Source organism: Grampus griseus (genome assembly GCF_964374135.1).
Source record: "Grampus griseus genome assembly, chromosome: 18".
NCBI classification, from domain to species: Eukaryota; Metazoa; Chordata; class Mammalia; order Artiodactyla; family Delphinidae; genus Grampus; species Grampus griseus.
The window spans coordinates 75,278,825-75,290,569 of NC_139012.1; positions in this window are offsets into that span (position 1 = coordinate 75,278,825).

Below are 11,745 nucleotides of genomic sequence, written 5' to 3' on the forward strand. Positions count from 1 at the left end.
ATACATGCTCAACAAAGGACTCACATTTTGAATAGGAAAGAGAAACAAAAAGACTCCTTCAAATTGATAAGAAAAAGAATATTCAGTAGAAATAATGAACAAAAGACTTGAACAAACTTGACAAAAGGGGGTATCCAAATGGCCAATAAACATCTGAAAAGTACTCAACTTCATTAGTCACCAGGGAAATGCAAACTAAAATGATAATGTGATGCCATAATACACCTAACAAAACAGCTAAAACAGCTAAAATGAAAAACACTAAATACTGCAAGGATATAGTGCAACTCAGCCTCCCACATACTTCTGGTGGGGCTGTAAATTTGCAAAACCATTTTGGAAAACTGAACATAAACTGAATGAAACCTTAAAATATGTTTACTCTACAATCCAGCAATTCTACTACTAGGTAGAGACTCAGCAAAAATGTAAACTTATTACTTTCAATGCAATCTTAATCAAAGTGCCAGAAGGTTATTTTGTGGATATCAACAAACCAATTCTAAAGTGTATATGGAGAGGCAAAAGACCTAGAATAGCCGACACGATGTTCAAGGAGAACAGCAAAATTGGAGGATTGACACTATCCAGCTTTAAGACTTACTATAAAGCTACAGTAATCAAAATACTGTGCTATTGGTGAAAGAATAGACAAATAGATCAATGGAACAAAATGGAGAGCCCAGAGACCCACACAACTATAGTCAACTGACCTTTGAAAAAGGAGCAAAGGCAATTCAATGGAGAAAAGATAGTCTTTTCAACAAATGGTGCTGGAACAACTGGACATCCACATGTAAAACAAACAAACAAACAAAGAATCTAAACCCAGACCTTATACCCTTCACAGAAATTATCTCAAAATGGATCATATACCTAAATGTAAAATGCAAAACTATGAAACTCCTAGAAGATAGCAAAGGAGAGAATCTAGATGACCTTGGGTCTGGCAGTGACTTACAATAGATACAACACCAAAGGCATAATCCATGAAAGAAAAGAATTGGTAAATTGAACTTCATTAAAATTTAAAACTTCTGCTCTATGAAAGATGAGAGGATAAGCCATAAACTTGAAGGAAATAATTGCAAAACACATGTCTAATAAAGAACTGATATCCAATGTATGCAAAGAACTCTTAAAACTAAATGATAAGAAAACAAAAAACCTGAATTTAAATTGAGCAAAAGGGAATTCCCTGGAGGTCCAGTGATTAGCACTTGGCACTTCTGCTGCCAGGGGCCCGGGTTTGATCCCTGGTGGGGGAACTATCCCACAAGCCACACGGCTAGACAAAAAAAAATTGAGCAGAAGATCTGCACGGACACCTCACCAAAGAAGATATATAGATGGCAAATAAACATACGAAAATACGATCAACATCACAGTCATTAGGGACTTGCAAATTAAAACAACAATGAAATATCACTGCATACTATTAGAATGCCTGAAACCTAAACCACTGACAACACCAAATGCTGGCGAGGATGTGGAGCAACAGGAACTCTCACTCATTGCCGATGAGAATGCAAAATGCTAACAGCAACTTTGGAAGACAGTTTGGTGTTTTCCTATAAAACTAAACATACTCTACTACAAGAACCAGCGATTTCACCCTTTGGTATTTACTCGAAGGAGTTGAAAACTATGTCCACACAAAAACCTGCACACAGATGCTTATAGCAGCTTTATTCATAATTGCCAAAACTTGGAAGCAACCAAGATGCCCCTCAGTAGGTGAATGAATAAACTGTGGTCCATCATGACATTTATTCAGCAATAAAAAGAAATGAGCTATCAGCCATGAAAAGATATGGAGGAACCTTAAATGCATATTGTTAAGTAAAAGAAGCTAATCCAAAAGGCTACATACTGTATGAGTCCAACTATGTGACACTCTGCAAAAGGCAAAACTCTAGAAACAGTGTTCCCAGGGGTTAGGAGGGAGTGACGGACAAACAAGCAGAGCATGGAGACTTTTTTTTTTTTTTGCGGTACACGGGCCTCTCACCGCTGTGGCCTCTCCCGTTGCGGAGCACAGGCTCCGGACGCGCAGGCTCAGCGGCCATGGCTCACGGGCCCAGCCGCTCCGCGGCATGTGGGATCTTCCCGGACCGGGGCACGAACCCGCATCCCCTGCATCGGCAGGCAGACTCTCAACCACCGCGCCACCAGGGAAGCCCCCATGGAGACTTTTAAAGCAGTGAAACTATTCCGTGTGATACTATAACGATGGATATGTGTCATTATACTTTTTAAAATACCCACAGAATGTACAACACCAAGAGTGAACCCTAATGTAATGAGCTTTGGTTGATAACGGGGACATGTAACATCATCATCATCATAACAAATGTACCACTCAGTGCAAGATGTGATCCTGGGCAGGCTCTGTGGGCTGGAGGTGGAGGCAGGAAGCACATGGGAACTCTCTGTACTTTCTGCTCAACTTTGCTGTGAACCTGTAACTGCTCTAAAAATAAACGTTATAGTAGATAAGCCTGTAAAAACTGTCCAAGTATGAGTCTGTAAAACTTCATTTATTTAAATCATCCACGATGATTTATCCTTATCCCAAGATTGACTTGGAAATTGCCTTAAATTTGTGTCATCTTCTTGTAAACCTCCAAAAAGACACTATAGACTACAGCTTTTTGTGAGTGATAAATGGGAAGAGGCAGAACTTCCTGCCCAGTCTGTGTTTAAGATGAACAATGAATGATAAAAAATGATAACGTGGACTGATAAAAAGGGAAATCATTTTCTTAAGGAAGACCTTGGGTGCAGTGGCAGATCTGACAGCTAGAACCATTGCTATGCAATCCAGTTCTCATTCGTTTCTAAACTTCTTTCCCTTCTTTTTTTTTTTCCTCTCTCTCTGCAGGATGTTTAAAAGTGTTCCAATAGCAACAAAAAGGCTTTTAAATAATTCAAGCGTAATGCTACTTGTGTCTCTTTGAGATTCATCCCACTGTCATCTGTGTCTGTCTTCGTTACCTCTGGAAAAACAAACATCATTCAGGGACCAGACCCAGGCTCAGTAAGCTCCAAAGAGGTACAGCCACATGCCTGAAGTTACCAGAGAAAGAAAATGCAGAGAGGGGGCCTAACACTGGCCACCAGTGTATAGATTTTAGGTATGAATCTACTACTCACTTCCCTGGCATTTCCCCAAGCTGGCCCTTTGAATAAATGCTAACTAAGTCCAGATAAACGTCAGCTAACGTGTTACCCATGCCCGATGGCCACATGAGATTCAGTAAGCGTTGTTAACCAGGAGACAAAAGAGAAGCATCCTTTCTATCCAAAATCACTTTTTAAAACAATTATAATCTTGTCATCAACCTGCCAAGCACTCATACTTTTGATATGTCTTTTAAAGTTATTTAGGATTTAGAGTTAATTGTAACAAAAATCTCACAAATACTTGGATAATAAATTCCAACAATCATCTGTATTTTCTTTGCCTAAACCTGGTTTTCCCCTGATGAATGAATAGAACGCATCTTTCTGACTCACCTACGACGCCGCAGGGGCCAAAGCTTGCCCCAGCTCTGGTTAATATCCTGACTCAGCAATCACACTGCAGCCAAAATGACTGGAAATGCACAAATGATCTAAAAAAACACTTTAGTGGCCTCCCATTTTGTGCTCTTACAGCAGCGCCCTCCTAAGCCCTGCAAGGAGGAGGTTGAAATGGGTGTTTGGTAGTCAACAACGGCATCTGCCCCATGAGGGATGCAACAGGACAGAAGGCAGAGACTTCCTACAAGTCTCTGGGCTTAGTATTGCAGAAGCCCAGGCCCTTAAAGGCTTCTACAGGATTCCACAGACAGACACAATGCCGTCGTCAGAAGCACGCATGTTGCCTCTTTATAATGCGGAGAGGATTTGGGGTGCGCAAAAGATCTTTTGCAGAAGTGGGGAAGTGGTGAAAATCGGGCTTTCCTTTATTCCTAGGTCAGAGTGAGAGTCTCTCGGGCTGGAAGAGGGTAGAGGGGAGCCCGGCTGCAGACCCGGAGGGGAAAGGCCAGGGTATCTTCGGGAAGGTGCACTCTCCAGCCTGGCCAGACGCTCCAGAGGCCTGGCCGGCCAGGCTGTCCACAATGATGGCCATCTCAGCAGTAACGAGCAAGGACGGGTCATCGGTGATCAGGTGACCCCAGCCCTCAACTCCCTTTTATCTTCCCATCACTGTCGGCAAAACCACACAATGCCTGATGCGCAGCTAATATTCAGAGGTATGTTTTGAATGAATAAAGAAAGAGAAACTCTGCCACAATGAGTTTTTATAATGGACACTTTTCTACCAAATTACCTTAAACTTCTTTGTCTCATCTGATACACAAAACACAAAATCTCTACTAATAAATACAAACTGGCCCACTTAGTAATTTCCTCTGTTCTGCAGTTTTCAGATCCCGCGCTGTGGCTAAAACCATTTTCTAAGAGGCTCTGGCCCTATCCTGTTAAGTAACGCCATATTTAAGCAGATGTATTATATAATGGTTTTAAAACCAAGTGTTTTCTGCGCACACGAAGAGAAAAAGACGTTCGACCTTAATTATCGGGGCTCTGGGTCCCAGGGTCTGGTCAGCAGAGGGGGATGGAGCAGAGAAAACCTCCCTCCACCCCCACCCCGCGACATGTGGCTGGAGGGTCAGCGGGTCCCCCACGACCACCCCGGCTCCGACACCGGCAGCTACCAGTGGGCAGTTACAGGGTTTTAGCCCCATTAACAAGCTGGAGGAGAGATGCATCACGCCCACAACAGGTCTGCTCTGACCCAGTGTCTCCACAGATGACCACCCTGCTCTCTTCCCCTGTCACAGCCTCGCCTGCTGCTCTGCCCTCTGGTGCCGTGCCGTCATTTAAAGCGATTAGCAGGGCATCTGACGCACTCGGAAGATCACAGCGAGTGTTGTCAGCCAGAAGCCCCATCAGCGCTGCCAGCAGCTCCCGCTCTCCTGGGAGGGCTTGTGATTCATTAGGGAGGATGCCCAGCCCGCCTTAAGGAACTGGGAGTTCGTGTGTTGGCTCCGCTTCCCGTTGCACAGAAAACAGGGGCCGTGCCCCACTGCCCTAGCCCCCAGACCCCGCCTGGCACACAGGCAGGCCTTCCCTTCCCTAGAAGAGGAGGCCCAGGGCTTCACCACTCCACGTGTGTTACTACCCGAGTCATCGTCTGGTCCATCCCGCTCCTCCCTCCAATATGAAGGCAGAAAAAGTGATGTCCGCCTGCAGCCCAGTGAGCCTTCCTCGGAAGGGGCAAGGGGTGGGCAGCGTTCCCTCTCAGCCCCTCCCAGTCAAGCAGTCTTCACACTCCTCGCCATCAGTCACAGATTCCTTCTGGAATTCCTCCAGGCTGGGGCAAGACCCAGCAGTGTCCCCCAAGCAGGGTTGCTGAGAAACTACAGGGCTTCTTTAAAAGGCCAAACCCTAAGCCCCCAAGAATGGCTGTGCCTTCCCGGGACTTCCCTGGAGGTCCAGTGGTTAGGACTCCGTGCTTCCACTGCAGGGGGCACAGGTTCGATCCCTGGTTGGGGAACTAAGATCCCACGTGCTTCGAGGTGCAGGAAAAAAAAAAAAAAAGGTTGTGCCTTCCTGAGGTAGAGACAGCTAGCTGCCACCCAATACCCCTTCTATTTTTCCTTAGTGACAGAAGTGCAGTATCACTAGGGGTGCCAAAGACACCCAGAGAAAAGACTACATTTCCCAGCTTCCCTTCTAGCTACGTGTATCCATCCATGTGAGTAGTGAGATACAAATGCAAGTACTGGGTAGGACTCTGGGAAGATTAATAAATGAAAGCTAGGTCATCTGAGACACTCCTTCCTGCTCCCTGTAACTTAGATAGCTGGTGCTCCAGCAGTCATCCCGGACCACAAGGAGGACCCTGAGGATGAGAGCTACACACTAGCTAGAAGGGCAGAGAGGTAACAGGTTCCTCGGTCTCAGATGGCCATGGAACTACCATTCCAGCCCAAGGTAGCCTACCCTGGACTTTTTTTTTTTTTAATTAACAGACTTTGTTTTTGAACAGTTTTACAGAAAAACTGAGAGGAAAGTTCAGAGAGCCACATCCCCAATGGTTTCCTTTGCTATTAACACCTTGCATTGGTGTGGTATATTTGTCACCATCAATGAACAGATACTGATAACATTATTATTAACTAAAGTCCACAGTTTACATCAGGATTCATTCTTTATGTTGTACATACTATAAGTTTTGACAAATGATAATGACAGGTATCCACCATTACAGCATCATACACAATGGTTTCACCATCCTAAAAATTCCCTGTGCTCTACCTCTTTATCCCTCCCTCCCCCACCCCCTGGTATCCCTGACAACCACCGATCTTTTTACTGTCTCCATAGCTTTGCCTTTTCCAGAATGCCATATGCTTAGTATCATACAGTATGGAGCCTTTTCAGACTGGCTTCTTTCACTTGGCTATATGTGTACGAGTCTCCTCTGTGCCTTTTTTTGTGGCTTGAAAGCTCATTTCTTTTTATTGCTGAATAATATTCCATTGTCTGGATGTACCACAGTTTATTTATCCATTTACCTACTTGAAGATATTGGGTTGCTTCCAAGTTTGGGGATTTCTTTAATATGAGAGGAAACTTCTTTTTTATTTAAGCCACTGCCATTTTGGAGTTTCTATTACCTGTAGCCGAAAGTACTCCTAACTGACATGCTTCCCTTCAAGAAAGACTGTCAACCAGGCCAACTGAGCCTCTATCTACCCTCCCAGCTGGGTCCTCCCCCTGGTGTGCTGTGTCTTCTGCTGCCCCAGTTCTGCCTGGGGGAGGAGGGAGGAAATCGATAAACTCAGAATCCCAGGTCAACAGAAACTTATAGGGAGGGAGGTTTGTGGGGAGGGGACGTCGCAAAAACCCCGTGATGAAACAGCAGGTTCTGCTTACCTCTCCTGGGGCAAGGGCTTCACTAAATCACAAGCAGGACAAAAAATGACTGATTTTTGGGCTTCCCTGGTGGCGCAGTGGTTAAGAACCTGCCTGCCAGTGCAGGGGACACGGGTTCGAACCCTGGTCCGGAAAGATCCCACATGCCGTGGAGCAGCTAAGCCCGTGCACCACAACTACTGAGCCCGCATGCCACAACTACTGAGCCCACATGCCACAACTAGTGAAGCCCGCGTGCCTAGAGCCCATGCTCTGCAACAAGAGAAGCCACCGTAGTGAGAAGCCCGCACGCTGCAACGAAGAGTATCCCCTGCTCGCTGCAACTAGAGAAAGCCCGCCCGCAGCAACGAAGACCCAATGCAGCCAAAGATAAATAAAATAAATAAATCCATAAAAAAAAAAAAAAGCTGCTCTCTCTGCCTTGACCCTCTCTCAGGTCAGCCTGCATAGGTTCAGCTCATCAGCCTCCAGGGTGGGGTCTGTCCATACCCCTACTGTCTGCGGTGGCAAACAGCGGCAGACGAGGTAGGAGAGCACACACGTGCGCACACACACACTCACACCCTTTGGAGTTCCTTCTTCTGTGCTGTGCTGATGCCTTGGTGTCCATCAGCTGCTTTTGCTGCCCTTCAACATGGTTTTCAACTCTGCTGCGATCCACAGCCTTCACTGGACCTCAGCGCCAATTACAATTCATTTTCAGCTATGTTCATGGTACATTTTGTGTAATACTTCCCTTTGTGTGACATGTTTTGCTGCTATTTTCCCAGACACTTTTAGCACTGTTGAAAGTCCTCCTTTGTGAAACTAAATAGCCAAAATTAAATTACTGTAGGTGCTCCTCCCACAGGCACTGATCTGGGGCTGAAGAAGATGTTTTGCCCATGTATCACTGTGTGTCTTGTCAGTTTGTACCGGAACAGTGACACCCTCACCCAAACCAGCTGGGAGCTCGTACACAACATTTCGTTTCATTCACTTTACTGAATCCTAATGTGGGCCACTGAATGCCCCTTGGCAATCCAATGGGAAGACTGTCTATTGAGGACAAGGGACTGAGTCAAGAGGTATGACTATTCCTTGGGTGAATTTAGTTTGTTCAAAAGGCTGTATGAACATTGCTAACACTTGAACATTTTGGAACTGCTTACCCAGCAGAGTAAAAATAAGAACCCAATTCTATAACTACAAAAAATACTACCCACAGGGCTTACAATAAGATCTTTGGTTTGAATTCAAAGTCAAAATTTAGCCTCAATAGCTTTGTTTTTCTTGCTAAACTACTTGACATTGTCAAATGAATCCATATTCCAGGGGGAAAAGACTCAAATCAAGCTTGGTCTGAATGAAACATATTTGAAATAACTGGAAAGTAGTGCAAGGGGTTAGTTACCTTTGGGTGTAGAGGGGATGCAAACTAGGTGAATAGGGGCCGAATGAAGTGAAGATTTTCACTTTATGCCTTTTCACAGGTTAAAAAAAATTCTGAACCTTAGGAAAATATACCTATTCCAAAAAATAAAAACTGGAAAACTCTGCTACCTCAGGTATATTGACTCTATCCATCCATGCAGAAAGTTCTGTAAAGGGTCCCAGTGAGGGAAGGAGAGTAAGACCCTGAAGCTGGCTGGAGGACACGGGAAGAGGTGTCCCTGAGGTGCAAAGGGCAGAGACCAGCACCTGCTGTATGTGAGGTCAGCAAAACCATGCCCTGTGTTCTTATATGGCAGTCATGCCTGTTAAAGTGTTCATGTGCTTAAACTTTGTTTAATGTTGAAACCTGCCATCATATCAAGGAGACTCTCCCGGAAAAGGAATCTGAGTGAATGATGCTTGTGAACATTAGGAAGTGGCTCAGCTACTACCTCAGTCGTTCATTGGTGTTCACATGTGTCCATCTTCTCATTCTGCAAATGGACTACAAACTAGGGTGGTCCTCAAGAACATGAACAGGAACCTGGTGGCAGTTCCCAGTGGAGAAAGGAACATACTGCTTCAAACTACCAACCCTACTCTACATTGAAAATAATACAAAACTTGCAATATTTAAAAGAGTATGTGGAGAATGATACAAAAATCACAAAAACTAGAATTTGGGTTTGTGTGTGTGTGTGTTGATGGGACTTGAACACAATTGCATCAGGGAGGTGAACTGGTGCATATGTTGACAATTCTGCTTTTCAAAAAAAGTAACGGGAGATAGTATCTCTGGAACGATATACAAGGAACAGGTAAAAGAGGGTTGGCTTCAGGGGAGTGGCTAGAGACTCAGAGCTAGCAGAGAGATTTACCTTTCACCTTGTATCCAAGGGAAACCTGATACAAACTTGATTTCAAAAGAAACAGGAGGAGGAAGTCAGTCTGCTAGCAAAACAAAAGCAACCCATTGCTAAAGAAGAGCCGAACTGCGGCTGGCAGGCGCTGCTGTTGACACGGCCCCTGCCCTGGCACTCTAGCCGTCCTTGACTTCCAGGACAATGCGCTCCCCTGGCTCCCCCTATGCCTCTGACGTTCCTCCTCGGCCCTGCCATGGGCTGCTCCCCTTCACCCACCCCTGGTTCCCCCAGCTCTGCCACCGACCCTGATGCCATTCTCGGTTACCCTCCCTCTGGTCCCCCCAATGCGCACCTCATTTTGGACAAACACATTCACTCCCCAATCTCTTCCCAAGCTTCAAAAGGTGCATCCTAGTGCCCCAGGATATCGGCTCATACACCCTGCAGGCCTCTCAGTTACAATGTTCACACCTCCCGACGCATCTAAAAGCCAAGGGAAGACTCCAGGGGCCTCACGGAGGAAGCCCTCTGTGGGGCGCTGTGCTGGGTTGGATTAAGGCAGGAACCTGTGTCCTCTTCCATCCTGTACCTCCAGCAGCTTGTACCTGGTCACCATCCCCACAACCAGTGGTCCAGGAACGCTAGTGCTATTCCTACTGCCCGGGGACCATGGCTGGCGAGGACGCACAGCATGGAACGTGCCTGCTTAACTCTACATTCAAGCTGCTTTTCACACTCCAGGTCCCCAGCCACGCGGAGACCTGTCCCCTCCCGTGAGTGCCAATCTGTGCGGAGGACAACCAGAGACCCATCGGCAACTGTTCCCGCGAGCTTGACAAAACCTCTTCAACACACAGGCACTGTCTGACGCACAAAAAGAAGGAGCGGGCGGAACGTTAAGATGCACGTGGTCTGTTCTAAACCTCAAGGAAATCGGCCTGGATCACCGTCCTTGTCAGCTGAGCCTTCCAGCAGCATCAGAAGACTCTGTCGTCAGCCCAGGGCCAGCCTTCCCGGGAGCCAGAGGAAGCTGGCAGCTCGGGCCACCGTGTCCACTGTGCTGGGGACGAGGGACCCAGGAGCCCGATGCCGGCGGGAAGGCCGGCAGCCCAGGAGCTCCGGCCGGCGCCCGAGTCCGGACACGGAGCCCTTGCTGCTTCCCCGGGGCCTCCGCGCTCTCCCCTCCAACAAGTGGACAGGGCGGCAAGCAGGCAGCCTCCCAGCCTGCGTGTTCCCTCCGCAGACACGGCGCACGAGGGGCGGCACGGCTTCGCGGCTGAGACAGTCCAGTCTGCAGCCCGACGGCCTAGGCCTGACTTCCGAGTCCGCCTCTTACCAGTCAGGCAAACTGGGGCAAGCTATTGAACTTCCCTGTACCTCAGTCTTCTCATCTGTAAAGTGGGGGTGATGGGCACAGGCTTTACCTCAGAAGGGTGTGAGGTGTTAATGTCACCGGCAAAGCCCATTCACAATTCCGGAGAAATAAAGATAGAATCTGGATAATAAAATAAAGTCTAACCTTTTCTTCCTCTTCCTCTGTGCTGAGTCTAGTGTCACTGGCTCACAGGTGGGCCACGTGCAGAGGCCTCGCACCCGGCCCTGCACTCCCGAGTTCCTGATGCGTAACAGCTACGCCGACAGCTCAGCTCTCGGCTGTGCGCTGACACCTCACGTGACATTCAATCCAAGATGGCGGCGGCGGGCCGTGTGCAGAGAGGCCGCAAGGGCACTGGAGCGGGAGCGGCACAGCTGCGCCTGCGCCCGAGAAGAACCCCGCCCCCTTCCCCCGCTGCCAGACCCTATAAAGCAGCCCCGCCCATGGCCGTTTTGGGAGAGCGGGGGGAGCATATGCTCTGGAGCGGGTCTCGCACCTCCCTGTTCTTTAATCAAAGAATAAAGCTTTCCTTCGCTTCTGCCCTAAATTCCGTCTTGTTCTATTGGCACAAGTGACACCAAGCAGGAGGACCCTTGCCGGGACCTGACTTGAAAGTGTCGGTAACAGCACATAAAGCGTTACTGAAAACCGTGCCTAGTTCTATGCAGCATATAAGTACACATATAAATATACTACATATGCTATGATATACTATTATCATCATATTGTATCACCAGATAAGCCGACTGAATGCTGGTGACGGGACAGCTGATGGCACAAAGCTCTTAACGTTTGCACAAGCTAGCCTGTGGAGTAGAGAGAGCGCAGGAGCGGTGAGTAAAACAAGGCTCCCGTCGCCGTGCTACCACATCCAGGTTATGTAGGCAAAGCACGTCATCTCTCTGAGCCTCAGTTTCCTCCTAAAAGTGGAAATAACAGCTTCACTGCCTAATTCACAGGGCTCCTCTGATGGCTGAGTGAGATAGCATCCGTGAAAAATGTACAAAGCCTCCAGAAAGCTACACCAAAGCAAAGGGCAATTACCAATAAGAAATTCCTTTGCTTCTAGGGATCTACCATGTGGGCGGCGGGTCGATGACCCAGGAGCCCAGCTCCGTCAGTCTTGAGGCTCCTGTTCCCTTCATCTCCCGACCCGGGGTC